This window comes from Sander lucioperca, chromosome 13 (assembly GCF_008315115.2).
Source record: "Sander lucioperca isolate FBNREF2018 chromosome 13, SLUC_FBN_1.2, whole genome shotgun sequence".
Taxonomy (NCBI): domain Eukaryota; kingdom Metazoa; phylum Chordata; class Actinopteri; order Perciformes; family Percidae; genus Sander; species Sander lucioperca.
Genome location: NC_050185.1, coordinates 28844082 through 28870015, shown reverse-complemented (window position 1 = coordinate 28870015; position 25934 = coordinate 28844082).

The window sequence follows — 25934 nt, the reverse complement described above, 5'->3', positions numbered from 1 at the left end:
TTGCGTGTCAGTTGCGTGGCGGCTGCGTGGCGTTTTCTATGTCTTCGCACACCAGAAATGTGTCTGACGCGGCGCTGCTGCTGCTAGCCTTGTCTGTACACATCTTGTCTGTTTCCCATAAACATAAATATATACTGACTTGATTACAGCAAAGACGTTGGCAGTATTTACAGCAAAATAGGCTACAGAATATTTCGTTCTGTATTGACAGGTGCAATATTTGAAAATCGATAATTATTTGTTATTATTTTTAATTACGTTTATATCTGCATTTATGTCAAAACCTAGAGACTTTCAAACATCAACATGTAATTTATTAAATGTATTTGTGTCAAAATGACATATAAACATATTTTCCTATTCTATTTAGCCTGGAAACGCTTCCAACACCCTTGCGTGTCCCGTGAAAAATAGGCGTCGGTCCTATTTCTAGCAGGCACGCACCTGAGCTGAGACCTGCATGTCACGCAGGCAGTGTGCAAGCTCTAACCTGTTAACATGGGAGCCAAAATAAAAACGGACACGCCACACAGCTGACACGCTCACACCACGCAGCCAGTGTGCAGGAGGCCTTAGTATGAACAGACATTAGCTCTAAAACTCTGCTAAAATGCTTGTGAGGACGGAGATCGTTTTCCTTTTTTAAAATGAACACTTAGTAGCATGGATGTGGCCTGACCAGGGGCAGGGCTAGAAGAGGGGCATGGGGTGCCACCGGCCCACCGCCTGAAATATGATTGCCCCCCCCAATCCATTGGGCTAGAGTGCTGTCAATCTGAAAATTTGTTATATCTAGCCTTGGATAAGAGCACTGTCACTTGGCTGCCTGTTCTGTTCACCCCACTTAAAAAATCCTGGAATCGCACCTTGGTCTAAGAGAATACTACGTGTCCTTACATACTCTGTTTGATCTGTTAGACGGTTAAAAGGTGATTCATGCTGTAAAAGGAATATCTAACATTCTGGATGACGCATCTCAAATAATTCTGAAAGAACAAATCTGTGGACCAGTAGATATTGTATCAATGTAAAAAGAGCACAACACAGCTTACAGACAACTATAGTATTAATGTTATACAGCGTCACCCCCCCAAATCTTGCATTATGCATCATAAGTTAAATCCTCCTGTTGTCCTCGGGTCAAATCTGACCCATTTTCAAAAAGTTTATATATCAGAAATTTGAAAAAAATTGGAAAAAAGTGACAAAAAATGTCGAGAAAATCTTCAAAAACGCCAGGAAAAGTGACAAAAACATGGGAAAAGTCACTAAAATGTCAAGATAATCTTCAAAATGTCAGGAAAAGTGACAAAAACATGGGAAAAGCTTAAAAAAGCGCAGAAAAATATTGACAGACACTTCGAAAAAAAGTGACAAAAGTGTCGAAAAAGACGACCAAAACGTTGGAATTATTTTTACATTTTGACGAAGAAAAACAAAAAGTTGCATGTTCGACGGGGAAGACAACACAAAGGTTAATAGGTGTTCTGACTGCTGTTTCTTCTGGTGAATACCGTAGTAAGAAGTCACGATGACGGTAACCTGTGGCTGTCTGTGAGCAGCTGAAATGATGAGAATTCAGCTAAGAACAACCATATTTAAACATAATTCTAATAGTTTTGGAAATATATCCAGACATACAGTAAATACTGTAGTGGTAGTGCTTGCGGATTTGCATATCAAAGAAGACTGGACTATAGTCGCTGACGGATGTCTCTCTCCGAGTGCCATTCTAGTTCAAAGCATGAATAACTTTACTAACACTTGACTACTGACACATCTTTAGCCCTACTCTCTTGTGGCCTGAAAGGTACACACCGCCCAATACAACAACAACAAAAAAGCTGAACCCAGCTATACTGAGAAAACATAACGGGCAAACTAAGAGAATTAAACAGCAGTAGGACAAACTATCTTTCAGAGGCTAAGTAATATAAGAGATTGACTGGAATTTTTTTTTGTAAAGTCCGCTCCCTGAGAAGGAAAATGCATTTATTGATTCATTTATTTTTGGCTTCTCTTTCTCTTTTTGATTGGAACCAACATCTGCTCCCTTTTGTCGCATCCCACTCTATGTGTTTACATCCCACTCTATGTGTTTACATCCCACTCCATGTGTACTTGTCTTGATATTATGTCTTATTTGTATATTTGTATTTTTGTATATTATGTTGATATGTGCCTAAATGTATATTGTTGTCTCTATTGTGCAGTATGTGTCTATATTCAGTCCCTCCAGCAAAATGTGATTATGCGATCGCATAATTCAATGCATAATCAGCTAAAGTCCGCATATTTATGCGGGGGCCGCATTTTTTCAAATACGCCGCACTTTCGCCGCATAAATTGCCGATTTCAGCGCAAAATATGCGGGGCTTGCATGATTTCATAATCCCCGCATTTTCGTTGCAAAAAAGTCACATATATCTTAGCAGAAAGTTGAAAAATGTTGCGTTTACTTCACACAAGAGCAGCCATTTTCCCCTGTTACCATGGGAACGTTATGAAGTGACGTTATGAAGTGACGTTATGAAGTGACGTTATGAAGTGACGTTATGAAGTGACGTTATGAAGTGACGTAATTACACGACGTGAACATCATCGAAAAGCTGCAAACTCCGCGATGAAACCGCAGTTTTTGCAAATTCCCGCAATTTCATCGCATAAAATTGCATAAATATCCCACATATTCCATCGCATTTTTTAAGAAAACGTGCCGCATAATCAAGGATTTTTGCCCGCAACAATCACAAAAAAAATCTGGAAGGACTGTATATTACTATTTGTCTACTACTACCACATGTCTATTTGTTGAATGTATAGAGAGTTAACACCTGACAAAGTCAAATTCCTTATGTATGTAAGTATACTTGGCCAATAAAGCTGATTCTGATTCTGACTTAAATGTCTCCTCAGTGGTTAGACCCATCACTACCTTCCACTCACTAAACAAGCAGCAGGGCCACTGAGAATCAAACACACTCCCTCCCTCTCCTCGCACTGATGCTGAGACGGGATATAAAACGTGTGTTTCAGGTCTCTGTGAGCGTCAGAACTGAAGACAGGAAGTATTCTCCCGGCAGCAGCAGTATATAAGCTGATGTAGTCAATTTTGTTGGTGCTGCTGATTCATAATTACATGCCTGAGAAGCTTTTCCCTGGATTCTGTCATTACTGAATACATGAAAGAGGGTGGTTTTGTCAGTGTGTGTGTGCGCGCAGAAATAATGTCTGTACATTATTTCTACTGGTCTTCACGAGCCCCCGTGTGCAACGGCTCAATCTTTTTCAGTGTGTGTAAGAGAAAGACAGAGATCCATGCTATCTGTCTTTGAGCGTTTAATTACAGCTGCTAATTGAGCTGTTAAGCCAACCTCTGTCTTGATTACACATCTAACTGCTCTCTGGGCAGCTCTGCTCTCAGTGTGTGTGTGTGTGTGTGTGTGTGTGTGTGTTTGTATTTCCAGTTCCTTGGCAATAGCAATGCGTCGAGTCTCATACATTTTATGTACAGACATTTGTGTGTTATTTTATGTCGTTTTATTAATTTTTATTAATATTATTATTATTAAAGTGTCCTTTTTGGAGTCTCCATTTGGCCTTTTTGGGTGTCCAAAACAATGAAGAATGATTGATCACCATATTTGGAACAGGATGTGTATGGCCTTGTGTCAGTGGCTGCATTGTGATTCTCAGGTGACTATGCACAGCTACAAATATATACTGTATATTTCTAGACAATAAACTATTTTTTTTCAACCATACCAGACCAAGAACAGTAACCATTTTATTTGGATATCTTTTTTTTTTTTTTATATAAATGCCACTTCAACAGAAAAAAAGCAAAGGTTGTTTAAGTCTTTTTTAACTATACAGTACATTAATCATACAGAAAATTGAAAGACACATTCACTTTCTGCTTCCACCAAATGCAGCTGATAAAGAAGCTGCTGCGGTCCAAAATGCAAATATTAAATGAGAAAAATGTAATTCTGTAAACACTTAAGTTTGTGTCCTGCTTTAGAATTGATTCTGCCGCTTTAAGGCACGTCGGCTGCTGGGAGAAAATGATGTTATGTGTGTATTTGTAATTATTGTGAACAGCAAGGAAGGTGTGAGAGGAGAATAAATGCAGCTTGTAGAAAGTCCGTGGAGGCTGGAGTGAGATCCCCAAGAGAGATGGAATTAAATTATGTTTTGTTGTGGCTGTGTGAGATGATTGTTTTTTCAAAGACTATTCAGTCAGCGTTGCAACTCACAGCGTAATTGGGAATTTCTTTCACTGCGTATCCTACCGGGACACACAATCCACTTTCCAAAGCACATCCATCCTCCTCCAACACTGCACAGAGAGAAGATCCCATCTGTGAATCTGCTGTGATCCAGATGATCTGTTGTCCGCACAAGGGCTGAAAGAGACCAACATTAGAATTAGAAACTATATTTCTGCAGAGGAAGTCAACAAGAACTTGAAGAACGATGCTTTTCCAGACGTCATCCGTGTTTACAGTTCAAATGCATGATGGCACACTCACAGATGTCATGTAGTTTCAACTTCACTTCATTTCTGACATTAGCTTTTCTGATTCTGATTCTGATTTCTGACATAACAGATCACACCAAGCTTATAGAGGTTGTGTTCAATTAACCATTTGTTCCATCTCTCATTTACTCATGCAAATTCAAACTCAAATTCAAAGGGCCTTCATTGGCATGAAAGTTTCAATAACAATGTTGCCGAAGCATCAAAATGCAATTTGTCCAAATATTCAGACAGAACACAATAAACAGTAACTAACAGGTTACTAAAACTCACCCATTCACTCACTCACTTTTTAGTCTATATCAACAACGTTTAATTTCCAGGATTGTTCAGGTGCCGCCGGAATTTCCGCTGGATGTCCCTCATTTCATACCAAAACAAGTTCCTTCCTGAGGCTATTTTGCAGAGGCACTGTACCTGCATCCGGTGCTTAGCGCCGCCCAAGACGAATGTGATTGGTTTAAAGAAATGCCAATAAACCAGAGCACGTTTTTCTCCAATCCCAGAATGCTGTGTTGTCTAGTCAGACCTTCCTCCGCAGCGCTGTGGAGGAAGGTCTGAGAAATTGAGACTACTCACTTCTTAACTCGCTCCGTATTACCTCTCCCTCCCAATAACACTTCTTCACTCAATCGTCCTCCATCCCCCACTCTCTATGTGACCTACTGACTCTACCTCATTTCTTCACTCACTTAATTCCCCATCCCTCACCCACCCACCACTCTCTTACCCCTTACCCTCACCCCCCACTCCTCCTTCACTCACTCATTCCCTGACCCCTTCGATCACTCGCTCAGTGATCACTTTCTGACTCATCCCACCCACTCCATCTCTATGATGTCCCTTCCTCCCTTACACATTCCTTCGGTCACCCCACTTACCCACACCTCCCATACACACTCCTACCTCCTGCATATTGCATTATTCTCCTCCCTCCCTAATCACCCCATACCCTCCACTCGCTCATTCACTCACCCATTACCTGCCTTCCTCTCTCCCCCATCTTTCTCACTTAGGCCGGCTTCACACTGCCTGTGTGGCGTGTCCGTTTTTATTTTGGCTCCCATGTTAACAGGTTAGAGCTTGCACACTGCCTGCGTGACACGCCCGTCTCAGGCGCGAGCATGCTAGAAATAGGACCGACACCTATTTTTCACGCGACACGCAAGCGTATTGGAAGCGTTTCCAGGCAAAATAGAATATGAAAAGATGTTTATATGTCATTTTGACACAAATACATATATAAATGACATTTTGATGTTTGAAAGTCTCTAGGTTTTGACATAAATGCAGATATAAATGTAATTTAAAAAAATAATAAATAATTATCGATTTTCTAATATTGCACCTGTCAATACAGAACAAAATATTCTGTAGCCTATTTTGCCGTCAATACTGCCGACGTTGTCTGTGCTGTAATCAAATCAGTCTATATTTATGTTTAACATGGTATTTCATTTTATCAATGGGAAACATCCATGTGTACAGACAAGGCTAGCAGCAGCAGCGCCGCGTCAGACACGTTTCTGGTGTGCAAAGACGCCATGCAGCCGCCACGCAACTGACACGCAACAGAAACGCAACAGGAACGCAACAGAAACGCAACAGAAACGCCACGCTCATGCCCTTACAGTATTAATAATCTTGTCCGGTCAATCCATCCATCCAACCAACCCATGGCATCCATGGCATCCATCAATGGCATCCATCCATTCATCCATTCATCCATCCATCCATCCATGGCATCCATCCATTCATCTATCCAACCAATCCATGGCATCTATCCATCCATAGCATCCATCCATCCATCCATCCATCCATCCATTGCATCCATCCATCCACCCATCCATCCATCCATCCAACCAATCCATGGCATCCATGGCATCCATCCATCCAACCAATCCATGGCATCCATCCATCCATCCATCCATGGCATCCATCCATCCATCCATCCACCCATGGCATCCATCCATCCATCCACCCATGGCATCCATCCATCCATGGCAGGCATCCATCCATCCATCCATCCATCCATGGCATCCATCCATCCATGGCAGGCATCCATCCATCCATCCATCCATCCATCCATGGCATCCATCCATCCCATTCCAGCAGCAGATTGTCTCTTTTCCTCCCCCCTCAGTCTCTGCCCACTCTGTTCCAGAAGATTCTTCGCTCCAACAGAAACATGGCCATCTGTATTATTGCCCCTCCGGAGCTTCACGACAGCGGCTGATAAACACTCAAACAGCTCATCCTCGTCTGTCAGTCCGAGCGCTCGACATGGGCAAAACAACTTTTCTAAATTTGACGTAATCTCTAGCTAATGTTCCGCCTCAATCTTCACGGTGTCAGAAGGCGACACAGTGAAACAAATTAAGGCGTGCTGGCGTGAAGGGTGTTTTCTTTTTTTTTTTTCGTCTTTCCTTTTTTCTGTCCGCAGAGCGATCCTAATGCATGTGTGAACTCAATTAAAGCTGGGTGGATAGTTCAGCTGTCAGTTTGAGGCGCTGACAGCACACTCGGGGCATTCACACACAAACACACTTTCAGATACACACTGATGGGCAAGCAAACTCAGACATTAAACATGAATGCACACTTGCATGTGCACTCGCACACTATCAGGGACATAGCTGTAAAGCTCAATGACTCCAAGTGGGAAAAGCAAAAAATAGGCAATTTATTTACAACTGAAATAGGAATTAAAATGCAAAAATAGGAACACTAATCTCTGACTATGGACCCTATCCTTACACACACTCACAGGTGTCTTCAGTTAGTCTGGTTAATTAGGCCTCTGCTCAGGTTGAAAGTGGACTGAGCTCTCTCTGAGTGCATCTTATCCAACGTCAACAGGTGCACCAAGGCTAACAAGCAGCTGTTATGTAACCACAATTTTTAATTCTTAACAACTTGGGCCCGTGTTGAAAATAATTGTTCTCACTTTGACGTGTTATCACTTCGATAGGCGTGTTTTTGTAGATCTCTACTGTAAATGAATCAAATTAAAACAATCACAATCTGGGTGCCCACACAGACCTCATTTCTACCTACATTTCTAAGACGTTTTTGCTTCTGATCACAAATTGAACTCGCCTCATTGCTGTATGCAGAGTTCAATGTGATTGAACTTTTATACTTTGATATGCTGCCTGGCTGCAGTGAGTGTAAGGACAGCAAAGTATTTGATAAAAGGCTGTATAATGTACAGCTTTCTGGACTGCTGTTGTAAGCCTAACTGCAATCGTTTCACAACGTTAACCACGTGTTTATAACTGCGACCGTTCATTTAGGTAGCCTAAGAGATGCTGCCACCGCTAGGGGCACTAATTTAGGAAACGCTCCTGTGGGTCGCATTAAAGGGTCGGAATAAACGACCTATGTGGTCGTATATATGAAAGGACTTGTTGGAAACTTCGGTATTATGTTGAAGCACAAATACACTCAATCCATGACACACTAAGTTTGTCTGTGTGTTTTGATTTAGGTATAATAATGTGGAATTCAATGTTATATACAGGGTGCATTTTGTGAAAAAAAAAGAGGGGGATGGGGATGTTTTTGATCATGCACAACAAAACATGCAAGAATTAAATCCCCCTTTCAACACCATGGATATAGAGCTACTCGGCCAGCCACGCCAAAACACTTATTTATCAACTTCAATATTTAATGGAAAATAATCTCAGAATGAAATAGCACAACATGGTGTCAACATAAAATAAAACGCGTTCAAGCCGGAGAGCGGAGTTCACTTCGCGGCGAAAACAAAATACTGGTTCGTCCTCGGGAGGTTTTCATTGCAAACAACGATCTTTCTCCTAAACTTAACGAGTCGTTTTGGTGCCTAAACTTAACTGTCATCGCTGCATGACGCTCACTTTTTCTTGCTTAATTCAACTACCACGGCCCCTGAAAGGCCAGCTCGCAGTCACCTGTTGGCGGCTAAACAACTGCCGCTGGTAGCCGGCGCCCCGGAGAGCTGTAGCAGCTAAATACAACCAGCAACTGCTGCTCGGATTTTATCGTTCTATGGCAGTATAGACTCACATTGCAGAGCTTTACTTAGTTAGATGATCACTTGCGGGGGGGATACATTTTGTTCCCACCGGGGATTAAAATAATTCAGTGGAGACAGGGATATGTAGACCAGAAAGGGGGAAATCCAACGCATCCCCTGGGCAAATCGCACCCTGGTCATATAGAAAAGTGAATCAGATGCCTTTTCTTCTACAGTGTGACAAGACGCTAAGAGCTTTAACATATCTTTATCTTATCTTTATCTCACTTAACTGCTCGGTGTCTTCATCTGGAAATGTGCTGCTTCTCCATTCCTGTCCGTGTTTCCTCTCGGAGATACTACAAACCACGCACTAGCTCGCAACATTTCCGCAACCCCACCTCTCTTACCTATCCCACCCGTTCCACACACATTCAACACCTTGTTGCAGGTGGCCTGTGGAACTGCCAGTCTGCCACTCGCAAGACTGAGTTCATCTCTGGCTTTGCCAGCCTGAAATCCCTTGACTTCCTTGCTCTCACTGAGACCTGGATTACACCGACCAACACATCCACCCCTGCTGCCCTTTCTTCTGCCTACTCTTTCCCCCACACACCAAGACCCACTGGTAGAGGTGGGGGGACAGGCCTACTCATTAACCCCAAGTGGAGATTTTCTCTCTACCCATTGCCACAGTTCACTCCACAATCTTTTGAACTTCATGCTGTCACCATAACCCATCCGGTACAACTAGTCATCATTGTTATCTACCGCCCACCAGGTCCTCTGGGAGAGTTTTTGGAGGAGCTGGATGTCCTTCTTTCAAACATCCCTGAAACTGGCCCTCCGCTGGTACTTCTGGGCGACTTCAACATCCAGACAGAGAAGTCAGCTGCCTTTTCTCACCTTCTCTCTTCTTTTGCCCTCTCACTCTCTCCTTCACCACCCACTCACAAAGCTGGCAACCACTTCGATCTCATATTCACCAGAAACTGCTCTACAGCCAACCTCACTGTTACTCCACTCCATACCTCAGACCACTTCTTCATCTCTTACTCTCCCAAGCTCACAACCATATCTCAAGAGACACCATACCTGTCCACCGTAATATTCGTTCACTCTCTCCTTCTTCTCTGGCGGCATGTACTTTATCAACCCTCCCTCCATCCGACTCTTTCTTACTCATGTCTCCCAATGATGCCACAGACACTCTCTTCTCTACTCTATCCTCCTCTCTCGACTCTCTCTGCCCTCTTACTTCACGACAGGCTCGCAAATCCTCCCCAGCTCCGTGGTTATCTGACTCAGTACGTGCTGAAAGATCAACTATACGGGCAGCGGAAAGGAAATGGCAGAAATCTAAACACCCAGATGATCTGCTTACCTATCAGTCTCTTCTTTCCTCCTTCACTGCCTCTATTTCTGCAGCCAAAAGCTCTTTTTATCAAACCAAAATTGAATCCTCTTTCTCGAACCCCAAAAAACTTTTTTCCATCTTCTCTAACCTCCTAGATTCCCCCAGTCCACCTCCTCCCTCCTCCCTCCTACCAACCCACTTTGTCAACTACTTTGTAAAAAAGATAGATGACATACGCTCTTCATTCTCAACCACACCTCCTGAAATCACCTTACCATCCATCACTTCCAGTACTCTTTCCTCTTTCACCCCTTTATCTCCAAACCAAATTCTTACTTTGATTACCTCTGCTCGCCCAACCACCTGCCCCCTGGATCCTATCCCTTCTCACCTTCTCCAGTCCATTGCTCCGGACCTCCTTCCTTTCCTCACCCATCTCATTAACATCTCCTTGTCAACTGGCTGTTTCCCCGATGCTCTCAAAGAGGCAAGAGTGACCCCACTGCTCAAAAAACCAACACTCGACTCCTCTGATGTAAATAACTATAGACCCGTCTCCCTTCTTCCATTTCTATCTAAAACTCTTGAGCGTGCCATTTATAATCAACTCTCTACCTATCTCCACCAGAACAACCTTCTTGATCCCCACCAGTCTTGCTTCAAGGCTGGCCACTCAACAGAAACTGCCCTCCTTGCTGTCACTGAGCAGCTTCACATCGCTAGAACAACCTCCCTCTCTTCCATTATCATCCTTCTGGATCTTTCTGCTGCCTTTGACACAGTGAACCACTAGATCCTCATTTTGACACTCCGAAATCTGGGTGTCGCAGGCTCTGCGCTCTCATTACTCACATCTTACCTGGCAGACCGAACCTACCGGGTAACCTGGAGAGGGTCTAGCTCAGAACCTTGCCCACTTAAAACTGGGGTTCCTCAGGGATCAGTCCTGGGTCCCCTCCTCTTCTCTCTGTACACCAACTCTCTCGGGTCTGTCATTCAGTCGCACGGCATTTCTTATCACAGCTACGCAGATGACACCCAACTAATTCTCTCCTTTCCTGAGTCTGAAACTCAGGTAGCAGCACGTATCTCGGCCTGTCTGACTGACATCTCTTCTTGGATGTCCACACACCATCTGAAACTCAACCTCGACAAGACTGAGCTCCTTTTCCTTCCAGGGAAGGGCTCTCCTACCCAAGACCTGGCTATAACAATTGACAACTCTATAGTAGTCCCCACCAAGACTGCTAGAAACCTGGGTGTAACACTTGACGACCAACTCTCCTTCACTGCTAACATTGCTGCAACCACCCGATCGTGTAGATACATGCTGCATAACATCAGAAGGATACGTCCCCTTCTAACGCAGAAGGCGGCTCAGGTTCTGGTTCAGGCTCTAGTCATCTCACGTCTAGACTACTGCAACTCCCTCCTGATTGGCCTGCCTGCATGTGCCATCCGACCCCTGCAGCTCATTCAGAATGCAGCGGCTCGACTTGTCTTCAACCTCCCCAAGTTCTCTCACACTACACCTCTCCTCCGCTCTCTTCACTGGTTACCAATTGCGGCCCGCATCCGCTTCAAGACACTAGTACCTAGTAACAGGCCACGAACGGATCAGCACCCGCTTACATCCAGAACATGGTCAAACCATATACCCCAACCCGCCCACTTTGTTCTGCATCAGCCAAACTGCTGGCTGCTCCCTCACAGCGAGGGAGAACTAATCACTCAACGAAATCCCGACTGTTCACTGTCCTGGCTCCCAAATGGTGGAACGAGCTCCCCATCGATATCAGGATGGCCGAAAGCCTACACATCTTCCGCCGAAGACTAAAAACGCATCTCTTCCGACTACACCTCGGATAAAAAAAAAAAAAAAAAAAAAAAACTTGCACTTTCGAACCTGCACTTTCATTTGTCTCTTTGTAGCTTTGCCTATTTAAAGCTACTGTATTTGCACTTACTACTTGTGGTCTGGAGTTTGAACCTTCACAGTTGAAAGCACTTAATTGTAAGTCGCTTTGGATAAAAGCGTCAGCTAAATGACATGTAATGTAAAAGAAGAAACATTAAGAGATTCACTGCACTAAATATTAAAGAACTGGTACAATGAAACAGTATATGTAATATCAGAAAAGCCGAAAACAGACACATCACAGTAATAGCTCTGTCAGCTTTTCAGGAAAGAAAGAAAAGAAGTGCCATTCGTAAGAGAAAATGGCTCTTTTCAGCAATGTCTAACAAAAAGAGGACAGAGAAAATCTTTTCTTTTCAAGGAAAATTGCTCCATTAAACTGGCTTTATGTCTCCTGTTCTCTGAGCTCCATTAGCATGGTTTCTGGGTTTCTATTTTTGCCCTTTTTTAAAAGAACCAGGTGACCACAGGTACTGCCAGCATATAATGTAAGTAATAATTCATCTTCCGTGAATGGTTGTGTGAAAAAACAACAAAAAAACCCCACAATGCACAATTACTGGAAGAGAAACTGACATTTGAGAACACTTGGTTTGTCTTCGTTAATCATTACAACAAAGAACTTAAGATGATCTTAAGCTCAAGATATAATACCTATCAACCAATATTACTTGGTGGTGTTTTTCTGAACTTTTTCTTTAATCCGATATGGCAGCACAATGAAAGCTGCATCAAGGCGATAAAAGTGAAACGATCTATTTGTACTGCTCCTGAGCCGGCTGTTCACAGAGAGTTTGAAAGCTTTGATCATCCTTGTAGAGAACTGATGATCATTGGCTCACTTTCTTGGTCCCCTGTTGGCTGACAGTCTAATAGCAGAATGAATGTTTTATTTTTATTTTTAAAAAGCACATTCAATGTTTTTTTTTCCACCCACAACTCAGAACTGATCACGTTGGCAACATTTAAGCACACTGGTGATGAATATGATCTACAACCTTTACTTTGTCTTTGCTCGTCACAGGTGCGGGAAACATCGAGGTTGTCAGTGATCAGAAACGTGTTTTTAATACTCCTGCATCAAATGATTAAGGCTGTCCTGTCTGGAAAATGGAACAAAGAAGGACATAATGTAACACCTGCGGTGGAAGAAGTATTTAGATCCTTTACTTAAGTAAAAGTACTAATACCACACTGTTAAACTACTCTGTTACAAGTCCTGCATTGAAAATGTTACTTAAAGTGGCTATATGTAACTTCCAGTTTGTGTTTATTCTAGCAGCCGCTTTGAACAAAAGCGTTAGTGTTTTTACCACACCTGCTGTCGTAAAGCTCTTTTCTTTACGGTGCTTTATTGCCCACTGTAGATAATTGAGTTAGCGTTACCGGGATGTCGTGATATAGCCTGGTCCTACCAGACTCTGGTACATTTCATTTGTACAGAGAGTCTGGCCACTCTCTCAAACTAGCGCACAACCTCAACGTCATCGTTCTCAGCCACTCCCTCTGTTCACTGATTGGACCGCCAAAGATTTGGCTGGAGAAAACCCACCAATATACTGCAAACCCAGACGGAGTACTGAAGGAAAATGAAAATTGAGCGAAAGTACGTAGGAGGGCGGAGCCAGGCTAGTTGCGATGATTTGCTCAGACAGAAAATCATTAATTTACAGTAAGAGAATACGTTAGAGATGCATCGTTGCATTTAAAGTGCTGCTTACAATAACGTATGGATGTCTCGTGAGCTAAACCGGGTATAACTATCACTCACCAGCTAAAGCATTAAGAGTTTGTTGTAGCAACCAACGTAGTAATAACTTAGATTAATATAGTGCATTATATGAAACCCGCAGACGCTATACACAAGTACAGGGGGACAAGGGGAAAGAAAATAGTAGGCCAACACAAACACGGACTTAAAAGAAATAAAAAACGTAAAATTATCTTATGAATGAGATAAACAAATTACATACCTTAGGGCCAATTCGGGCTGGGTTTGGAATCTGTTGAAAGCCCGACCGAAGTTGACATTTTCGCCCGTCGTCACTTTCCCTTGTTTAAATTAAAAAAACGTAAATTTCCCTCTTTTCTGTGAAGGTCCTGCCCCAGTATCAGCCATACCTACAGCAGATAACTTCTAAAATATCATCAAGCCTAGCCTATAAAAATAAATCTTCTGCTACCTTTCACCTAACTGGATATGCTAACACAGGCTTTTCTGGTGTTACAAAAAAATTGGTGACCCTTCAGAATGTGTTACTGTAGCGCCGTCTACCTGCCGCAAATCCTTCTGTGACTATGCGGGAAAAATGTAACCTGAGCAACGGCACTAATAAAAACTACCTAAAAAATAGCGTTCTTTTCACTGTTCATCTCGTTACAGCTCATTTAAGATCATTATATAAAAAAATGACAGAGGTACAGAAACACTAAAAAATTACATATAGTCACTTTAAGTAAAAGTATGTAAGTATCATCAGGAAAATATACTTAAAGTACTAAATGCAGAAAATTCCTCCCATTTTAGAAAGTGTAAAGGATCCAAACAGTTGTGTGTTTAATGGTCTAATCATTTCTGCTGGACTTGTAGGCCATTATATTGTTGGCTAATTTCATTTATAATAAAATATATTTTATAAACTACATGTGTTCTGTGTACAAAAATCTAAACTTGTAAAGTAACTAGAAACTAAAGCTGTCAGATGAATGTAGTGGAGTAAAGAGTAGAAAGTGGCATGAAAAGAAAAGACTCAATTAAAGTACAAGTATTTAATATTTGTACCTAGTACAGTACTGGAGTAAATGTACTTACATTACTCCACTGCTTAACACATACAAGTCAGGGCAACTGCTGCTGTAACAGTTCTGCACTCTGTATTGTGTAGTGTGGTGAATTTGGCCCCAATCAGCCGTTTATTCTGGTAACAAGAGAATCAGTCAAACCAATCAACAGTCTCCCACAGCCAGCTTTGGTTGCAACATGAAGCTACATGAGTCATGGCAACAATCAGGCTGACAAAATTGCGTATTTTTCAAAATGTGGAACCAACTTGTGTCCCTGGGAGATCATATATTCCATTGCTGAAGTGCACCAACAAGCCCTCCAATAGGTTGTTTATTCCTTGTCTCTAATACGACCCAACGGTTTGATACACATTGTTAGGCAACAAAACAACTTAGTTAAAGGAGAGTTCCGGTTGATTGTTGTTTGTGGTCACGCAGTGCTGTCAGTAGCGAGAACAATAACATAGTTCATAGTGACCATCGTTTTTTGGTGGAAAAAAATAAGTTTTGGAATATTGGATTGTACGAGTTCGACAATCGACTTGTGTGGACTTCACCGGAACACCGGAACTAAACAGAGGTATGTGCACTGGCTGAATTAGCACAACATCTATGCATTTCTTTCACATCTACTGCAGTCAGATTCACTGTGTTCACTCGGAAGGAATCACTTCACATTGCTAGGCACTTGTAATGACATCTCCAACATGTTAAGAGGCTAAAAGTACGTTTAAAACCTGCCCCGTTTCAGCCGCCTGGGTGGGAACTGTAGCAGCAGCATAACTCGGTGTAGGCAACACAGATTCATTTCGCACTCCAAATTTACAACAGAGCTACGGGTTGCAATTGACCGGAATTCTCCTTTAAGTTTAGAAAAAGATTGTGGTTTGTGTTAAAATCTGACGTTACTTCACTACCGGTTACGCAGAATGTGACTTAGTGGGCTTTCACACCTACCTCATTTGGTCCGGACTTTCGGATTTTTCAGTTTGATCCGAACCAAAATTACAGGTGTGAAAACTCCACCGGACCATGGTCCGGACCAAACAGCCGAAATTCGGTCCGACCAAAAGAGAGTAGTCTCGGTCCAGATCAAGCTGAACCATGGTCCGGGCTGTTTCTAGTGTGAAAGCATTTCTTTAGGATGGTTCGGACTTTTCGGACCATTTACTGGAAGTTACGGTGTTCCGAAGTAAACAAACTAGAGAAGACGCAGCAGAACAAAATGAGCCGCGGTAGCACATGGGGAGAGAAGGAGACAAAGTTTTTAATTGGAATATGGTCTGAAGACATAATTAAAAGTCAACTTGAAAAAACGCAAAAGAATGAGAAAGAGAGGGTCCGAGAGGACGGGAGAACAATGCCACCTGAAGATAACAGAACTGCGGCAGCAGTATACAAAGAAAAAGTGGTGCATCGACAAATGCAAAGGACAAATGTCCTTTTAATGAGGAGCTATATATGTTCATTCATTCTTTTTAAGGCTAAAGAGTACTAGCAAAGCTACCCGCCGAATTGTCAACACGTTGACGTCAGACGCACGTCAGTTTACAAACTAATCAATGTCAAGTATAGGAAGACGCAAGCCACGTAGATGATGACGACAGGACGCACGTATGTCATGTAAAGTTCTTTAGTTCGCTCTCATAATTGCAATGTGGAACCAAACCAAAACTAACCAAACTATCAAAACATGAACTTTGGTTCGGACCTTGGTGCAGACTTTCAGGTGTGAAACCCCCCTAAGCCCAATTTTCCACTGGGCATGTCTGTGCTGTGTTTATATTAGATAATATTGATTATATTGTCTCTAAAAGTATTTTACAGAACAATCACGTGTTTATTAAGCTAGTATCTACCTTCCACGCCTACAGTTAAACTCCATGCCATCTCTTTTCTGGCATCCTAATAAAAATGGGAGCGTGCCTAACTGCCTATGTTCCCACAGCCCTATATTCCCACATTTCTAAGAATTTTTTTTTTCACTGAAAATTAGGCCCTATGTTCCCACATTTCCTTTTTCATGAATTTTTATCAGATTGTATCCCCCTTACCCTAGCCCTAAAACATGTTGAGGGAGGATAGGGCTTAAATTGAAGGGAAATGTAGGAACACAAGACCTAATTTTGAGAATGTCCTAGAAATTTGGAAACATAGGGCTGTGGGAAAATGGGGCCTAATTTTAAGAAATATTTTAGAAATGTGGGAACATAGGGCTGTCTGAACGCCCCATGGCTCGCGTGAAAATGGACTTGGTGCGGCTGGTAGAATATCAAACATTGACTTGAATGGCTGCGACCCGCGGTGCCTCCTGAACGCAGCGTGGACGCGCTGTTTGAAAATAGGGGTTTGTTCTGTATAGTAAAAAAAAAATTTTTAAAAATTTTTTTTTTTATAAAAACTGTATATAAATTGTATATTTATTTAACTTTGCTCCTGTCATAATTATTGCGGCCACCAGAGGGCGCCGCCACTGTAAGCGTAAATATGGGTCGTAATTGCTGCTTCACCAAACAACGTTTGGTGACGTTTTTCGGGGGAGGACAATCTCGTTAGCATGCGTTGTATTGAGTGTTAGCTTTTGATTTTGTTTTGATCATTAGTTGACCAGTGACTCATTTATTTGGACTTAATAAAGTCTTGATAAAATAACCACGTAGCTACTATATAACCACCCATAATCCTAAATAAAGTTGTGATTCAACTAGCAAGCTCACACAATCAATTGTTATGACATTTGTGCAATAAGTTCAGTGTATTTACTGCCAGTTTTAATGGACACATTTTTTACGATGCAAAGAGACGTGCTGTTACAAGCTGCAGTTTATGAGGGAACGAGAATCAGATTTTATTATGTTTCCCAGAGACATATTTTAATGCCAGACATAACTGCATGCCCTCTCAATCATATCTGTACACAGCTTTGATATGAGGCGTATGTTAATGTCAGTTGATATTAAAAGGCTCCTTTGTCTCTCTCTGTTTACATCCCAACAAGGCAGGAAGCCTCAGTGGATATTATCAGTCTTACGGCTCCCGGCGGCCTCACATTCTCACCCACACACTCTCACCCACTCCTTTTCTCTCCCTTTATATCTTTTGTTTCTTTTTACAGCCCAACAGAGCAACAAAGCTTCCTGAATATCAGCCTATAATTAAAAAGTTTACAGTCCTCATTCAGTCTGGGTTTTTTCCCGCTGAAGAATAGTCACGGTTACAGTTCAAAATTTAGTTTCATCGTGACAGAGATGTTTTGTTTTTTGTTTTTTTTAATCAGGAAAAAGAAAGCAGGGAGGTTGCTGTGTATTTCAGGGAAAGGGGAACGCTGAGTGAATCAAGTAACAATTTTCACTTGCGCTGGTGCCTACAGCTCTACACTGCCACGAGTAATGCCTACCACCAGACACTAGAAGACTTTAAACAAACTTTGAAAAGACTAAAGTCTGACAACATCTCACATCTAAAGACAATCATCTCACATCATAATATGTAAAAACTGGGGACCTTGCAGGGTCACACATTGTAAGACTACAATTAGTTTTGAAAAATTTGAAATGAATGAATTCTTAGTAATCCAACGAAGTGTCTGGTTTTATGAAGCTGCTCCAGGATCAGCACTTTTGACCTTTCTGAAAGAATGTATGCATGCAAGTGCTATGATCAAAAATTCACAGAGATTGGGGACAAAGACAACCTTCACAGTTCATAAAGTGTCTGTCAATGAAACGTTAGTTGCAACAATGCCCTTTATAATAGATGTTCGCCCTCTTCACATCGTTTGGTTGTCGTTTAGTCATGCATGAATGTGACTGTTGTTCCCTTGTGAGAATGCAACTACTGTGCAACTGATGATTCGTGTGATTCCTCACAGTGCATCCTAGGTGAGAAAAAAATGGGACAGCTTTTTTGATCAGAACCAGCGAGTACAGAATCAAGCACAGAAAAAAGAAAATGGCGGCACCTCAGAGCCCGCAGAGGGAGAAAATACCACCGTCACACAAATTTCTGTGTCATCACAAACTAAAATCACTGACCACAATGGCTAAAAAAGAGACAGTGAAGGTTAGCTGATTGTGGTCTCTTCTGTGAGGCCTGCTGCCTTTTTCAGCGGGAAAGGAGTGAGATGTGCATTGGAGATGGCCGCAGGGGATTTTCTTTCTCAGTATCTGCGACACAATTGTCACACCAACACATTCTCACACCAATCGCATAAAATACAGACGCTTGGTCAGGTGCCTTTGGCATTGTTATTGACGCAAAAAGTCTCCTTTAGCGTCAGATCTGAACGCGCTTTATCTAAACGCGCTTGGTCGGGACTATTGGCGTCACTTTTGATGCAGTTAGGTTAAGGAAAAGGTGGGTGGGCTTACGTTTCCATGACACGTGGGACAAGAACAGGATGGTTGGGTTTAGAAAAAGAAGAAAGGACGGTTGGGTTTAGGAAAAAAAGACTGGGATGGTTGGGTTTAGGAAATGTGACACGCGGGACACGATCCCCGGTCTCCTGGGTGAAAGTCCTGTGTTGTTTGACCCATCCACCACCTCAACCAACTTCCCTATGCGGATTTTCGGGCTTTCATACTACTCGCTACCGTAGTCACTTTTAGTGCTACGTCATCTTCAAGCACCGTGTAGCTGCTGCTCTCCCCGGCGCGTTCTACACACAAGCTAAAAGGCGCTTTTTGCGTCGTATCTGACGCTGACAGCCACTGCCTAAGTGACCGTATTTTATGAGTTCGGAGTGAGAACGGGTTGGTCACTCCCATCGCGTCAAAAAGTGACGCTTGGTCAGGTGCCTTTGGCCTTTGTTGTTGACGCAAAATTCTCCTTTAGCGTCATATTTAGACGCGCTTGGTCGGGACTCTTGGCGTCACTATTTGACGTTCTCGGGACTCGCGTCTAGCCCTTTGAGGTCATATTTAGACCCATTTGGTTGGGACTCTTGGCGTCACTTTTTGACGCTCTGGGTCAGGACGTACGTTTAACTGACATGCGACACAGAAACTGGACAGTTAGGTTTAGGAAAAGACCGTGGGTGGGGTTACAAAATGAACGTTTGAGAGACACGCGGGACCGGAACCCTGGTCTCCTTGGTGAAAGTCCTGTGTTGTTTAACCCATCTACCACCCCAACCTGCGTCCCGCCTTACGCAAATTTTCGGTCTTTCATACTACTCGCTACCGTTGTCGCTCTTCATACTAGAGTTTTGTGGTCAACAGTAACAGCTTGCTGTCGTCATAATATCTGAAACTACATTTTTCTAAATCTTTCTAAATGTAAGTTTATCAAAGTTTTATTTTAATTTTTTAGATGTTTTTATTAATTTTTCATTGCAATTACAATTTTCAATAAGCACCCAGCTGTAAAATGGCACAAAATCATGTGAAATCTTTGCCTTTCTGTGACAAAGACAATGGACTTCCTCAGTCAGCCATCAGTGATAGTTATTGTGATAAAGAAATAAAAGGGAAAAAGGGTTTTTACAAAGTGCATTTAAATCCCACTATGATGCAGATTAAATCAGTTTTAGAATATCAGCAAATATGACACAGGACAAAAGCTGGAATGACATGGTAAAATTAATGTTTTTTTTCTCAAGCTCAAAGTCAGCCGCAGCTCAGTGAAGATTAGCTAATGAGCCAACCCACTGAAGCCCATTCTCCAGGCCTCCAGCAGCTCTGAAACACAGATCAAACGCTCTCTCTCTCGCTGCAGTCTGGCCTCGCCATCATAAGCTGAAGAAAGCGAGGAGCACGGTTTAATCTGTGGTGGCACCGGTTCACTCGGCTGATAACGCTACAAACAAGAAAGGAGGCCTGACCCAGACTGAACTCTGCCAGGGCTCAGCGTGAGGGTTGGGTAAAAAACAATCAAATTAAAATACACTGAAGTTTATGCTGAGTGAATGTGGCCAGTGCTGCTCTACAGCACCTTTAAAGGGTAACTTTGTTTTTTTTCAACCTGGACCTTATTTTCCTATGTTTTTCTGTGTGAGCGACTGATGGGAACAACAATCGTTGACATCGGTCCAGTATTAAAAAGATCGCTGCAGTCGGCAGCGCCGAAACAAGCTACAGATTAAGTTGTTGGGCAATTGCTCACCTTCAATTTACGTCCACTAAAAGTGCTGTTTTTGCACTGTTGGTGTGTCTGACAACATTATGGAAATTATCAATACAGAGATAGCCATTTTTGGAGAGAAAGATCCTTCTTTTAACATAAAACATCTCTGAAATTGCTATTGCCAAACCCCACCAGACTCTGTTTAAATAAACAGTAATTTTATCATCGTAAAATACACTTCATTCAAAGTCGACAGAAACTAAATAAAATGATCAAAAGGCATCTTTCCAATATTCCAACAATCACCACTCTGGTTTGGTTGAAATAAACCCTTCATTTACCCATTTACATATAAAAATCTGCTAACTCTATACACGCTAAAAGTATTGTTTTTTAAAATGGAGTCTGGTGGGTTTAGCGATAGCGAACTCGGAGCTGTTTCTGGTGGAACAAAAATTATTTTACTCTTTAACCAAAAGGTTTACCACTGTAGGGATCCTTTCCATAATGTTATCAGACACTTAGAATAATAATTTGAGCCTGTCACTGGCAAAAACAGCACTTTTAGTGGATGCAAACAGACAATGCACATATGCCCTATAGCAGTGGTTCTCAAACTTTTTACACCACGTATCACTTCAGAAAATATTAGGCTTTCTAGGTACCACCATTATGGCCCACGTTAAAATAGTCCTACCCTTCTCAGCTCACAGTTCACGCAGGAGGCAAGTTTATTTATTGTTGACAGCCACAGCCACGCTGACCTTCTTCCGTCCCGCTCCAACTGAATCGAAATTTGAGGTCACTCGGGTCATATCTCCTTACTGTTTTGTGTCGTTTGCTACTAGCAAGTGCTGTGGAGACTTCACTGCCGCTGCGCTATAGTTTCAACAGGGCTGCTCGAAATATTCTCTTCCTCATCCACACTTCTCTTCCTAGACCTTTTTCACGGCATGTCATAGTAGGAAAAGCACAGGTGTATTCCAAACCATTAATGATGGCTGCATTCCACTTAGGAGAGGCCCTGGTATTGTGCATGCTGACTCACTGAGATAGCTTACTGGGACACTTGATGGAATTGAGCCATTGTTAAGGTTATCAATTTCAGCTGTGCTTTTCCTACTATGACAAGTCAAAATGTCTGCTGGGAAAAAGGTCTATAGTTCCTGTTTGGAGCCACAATGCAGTGTTTTTGACTGCCATCACAGCTCGTAACTAATCATGGTTATACAACAAGTAGATCTGACCAGACAATCTGATTGGTCAACTACACATTTAGAACGTGCTCTAATCAGCATGACAGCACACCCAGAGCCATTTGAGCACACCTGGCGCATCACTTGAAATATCACTCCGCCATTTCTGTATCAACATTACAGAGTTGAATTAAAAAAAACAGTTTAAAAACATTTGTATTCACGTAAGTAATGAAGGAACCACAGTGCAAGACACAAAAGCTCTCCAACTAGTATATAAAGTGAATCACACTCTGAAGTTAACTCACTGGAAATGTTTTGGGTCAGCAGTGCCCGGTGACGGCGCTATCTAGAAAATAGCTGCTAAATGTGATTTTTGCAGACGTACAGGAGCTATATCTGCCGATAGAAAAAATATTTTTTCAGCAGATATCTTGGTTACAACAAGATTGAGCTAGCAAAGCAGTTTGGTGTTTATACTTGCGGTAGTTATTCAGTTTAGGAAATCCCACGAGCTCTACAAAGCTAACGTTAGCTCAAGTAAGCAGCTGACAAACGTTTTACAGGGACAGGAAATCGTCTCTGTTGTTTGAAGTTCACGAACATTTAGTATTTAAATCTATCCATGGAAAAAATATTTTTTTAAGCAGATACCTTAGTTATAACAGGATAGAGCTAGCAAAGCAGTTTGGTGTTTATATTTGCGGTAATTACTCAGTTTGGGAAATCCCACGATCTCTACAAAGCTAACGTTAGCTTAAGTTGACTGGCTAACTAAACAGGGAGGGACTAGAAATGGTCTCTGTTGCTTTTTTTTTTTATTTATTTTGAGAGCGAATTGCCCCACAATATGAATACAGTTTGATTATAACTTTTATTTTGTTGGTAACCGTTATTGTATAATCGCAATATTACACTCGAGGGTTTAATTTAACCTCAAATTATTAGCACTTCTGTGATGCTTACGAAAACGGCGCAAAGGGCTTGGTCCAAGCCACATTACTGTCGTGCCCATAATGGCGTTAAATGGAACCCTCTCGTGTAATATTGCTTAAACGCCGTCAGTTCATGAATGTGACTATGTAGCAGGCTGATATTTAAACAAAAATATTACATGTAAGGAAAAACTTCTTTTAAATTACTTTTAACTGATCATAGTTTAAGTAGTATTATTTGAAATGTTGTAGTATTTCTATAGTATTATGTTCTTAAATTAATTTATTTAATTTTTGACAAATATATCAGCGATTTCATCCGCATACCACTAGAGGGAGCTTGTGTACCACCAGTGGTACTTGTACCACAGTTTGAGAACGAGTGCCCTATAGGGTTACATTGCAGCCAAAGAGTCTGGCTAGTCCACATAGCATTCGGGGATGGGAGGAAAACGTGCTCTGGTTTATTGGCATTTCTTTAAACCAATCACAATCGTCTGAGGAGGAGTTAACCATAATCCTCATAAATCCACAGGAGTTTAAAATGCCAACACAAATGAAGCCCAAGGCAATGGATATCTGGCCTAAATGAGTGAAATCTGGCAGATTTTCCGGCTAGACTACTTAGACACCAATAGACATGAAATCTTAGACACGAAATTACCCTTTATACAGACTCATTTGTGCATTTTAAGGGTTTGAATATTTTACTTTTTGTAAAAGGACGGTTTCTGGAACAACTGTTGGCATCTTGGTGACAATAGTGGCTTTGACTTACAAGATGCAAGAAGGAAAGCAAAAAAGCCTGGACTTAAATAACTTCATTTTTCAGTCCTAAAAAAATGCAAACTGACAGTTCAGACTATTTTCTCTGGAATATAAAGCTTCATTAACGCCTGACAAAAGGCCCCAGGGCGTGTTTTTATTTTAAAGCGAATAGTCACTTTTCCTTCAGTGGTTCTTATTCGCACGTTGGCTGTTTTTAACGCTCAGAGACTAAGGATGGCCTCAAAAACTCTCTGGAAACCAATTTCACACATATGATTACTCATGTGCCGTCAGAACGCCGTGAAGATGATGAAGACATCAGCGAAATGTGGAAACTGGGTGGATCAGGAAACAGCGTGAGATAAAACACAGTGGACAGCAGTTTTTTTTTTTCTTTTTGGGGTAGATTCAATCTAGTGTTCCAGTTCCTGTATGGATCATTAAACAGTATGATCAGGTGACATCATGACAGGGAGCATCACTTTCGACATTTAAAAAACTGTTGCACCCAGAAATATAAATTACATCACCTTCATTCAGTATGTTGTGTACATTGTTTGACAATTTTTCTAAATGTTTAGGGTGGATATTTGTTGTTTGAGAAATTTGTAATGAAAGAAAATCTTTTCACACATTGCATTCACTTTGCTGTACATTCTCAAGTTATGAAATTTTTATTTGTTTCATAGTAATGTGATGTAATGTAGCTATGGCCTTGTGTCACATATCAACAAGAAATAAGACACTAATACAAACTAGATATGGTTATAATGAAAATGGCTTTCTTCATATGTCTGTGTTATCGCCCCTGTCCATTCACCCTGTGAGTTGAAGAACAAATGTTTTCACTGCAGATGAAAAGGGATTTAGTCCGGTGATGCTCGGCCTGTGGGAGCAGATGACTTGCTGTTTCTTTAAGGATGAGACACTGTCAAATTCAAAGTCTCATTTTTTCATCAGATGGCCTGAAACCAGCTTCTAAACCTTGGCAAATTTAAAAGACAGAAACTAGAGAAGGGAAACCTAATAAACCAGACCAAACCCAATATCAACTTGTCCCACTTTTATCATTACTTTTCAGTTATAGAGATGTCACAGAGTTTTTTATAGAGCTGAAGCCTGCACTGTATTTGTCCTTAAAAGTTTTTCATCAGTATTTATGATAATCTCAGACATGGCGCAGTTGTTTAGGTCTATATTTAAAAGTAAAAGAGTATCTACAAGTGTACTGGACAGTAAAAGCACCACCATGTCATTTCAATAAAAAACCAGCAGCTGAGCAGGAAAAACATTGGCATTAGTCTCATAAGCCTTATTCACACGAGACTAGTATTACCAGGGGACATCATGTGATTTAGAAATTACCCTTCCAATGTCTGTGTTATGTGCGGTGTATTTGCACGGCATAAGTGTATTTTACACAAATGTACTGACATTATCCCCGACATATGATGTCTGTTGAAACTTTTCATTTAGAATCGCCAACGCAAACAATACGACCCCGAATCACAGAGATGCCGATTTGCACAGTACTAATAATATCACACAACCTCTGTGTTTCAGTGTTGTAGTACTCAAGATCGGTCTCAAGACCACTTCTTCAAGGTCTCGGTCTCGTCTCGGAATTGACCGCATTTTTACTCAGTTTCGTCTCAGATAAAGAGGACTCTGGATTTTATTTCAAGACCGGTCAAGACCACAACTGCAAGGATATCACTAAATTGCCTGTGCATTGTCTAATTTTATGTGTTACCATCATTACTGTGATTGGATGTAAAACTGCCTGCTTCAAATGCAACCAATAACTTGACTCATTTCTAATTTGAAATGCGTTACTGTTAACCCCCTCTCCCCGCCCCATTAAAGCTTTAGTGCGTAACTTTCGTCTGTTACATTCAAGCCATTGCCAAATGAGTTGCTACAAAGCTAATTAAGACTATCAGCTCCACACAACTCTCTCTGTGTTTCTCAGTGTGACTATGTTCAGAAGATTATGGCGTCCGGCAACTTTCGCACGCAGAAACTCGAGTGAAGATAATGACCTCTTCTGAAAAGTCCACCATTTTAATCTTCCGTGTCCTCCTTGGCTACTAGCAACTGCGTTGAGGAGGGCTGAGGGGGGTGCACGATCACGGAAGGCTTGTATCATGTGGACGCACCAACAGTTTTGTTGTCATTACTTAGAATTCCTCATGGGGCCGACAGAAACTATGCGCTATAGCTTTAACAAGCACTCCCAAGAAAGTGAATGCGGGAGACAGGAGAAGAAGTTCTGGCTGTCTGGCACTGGTCTCGGTCTCACTGTCTCGATTAGGCCTGCACGATAAATCGTTATAAAATCACAATCTTGATTCACCCCTGTTCACG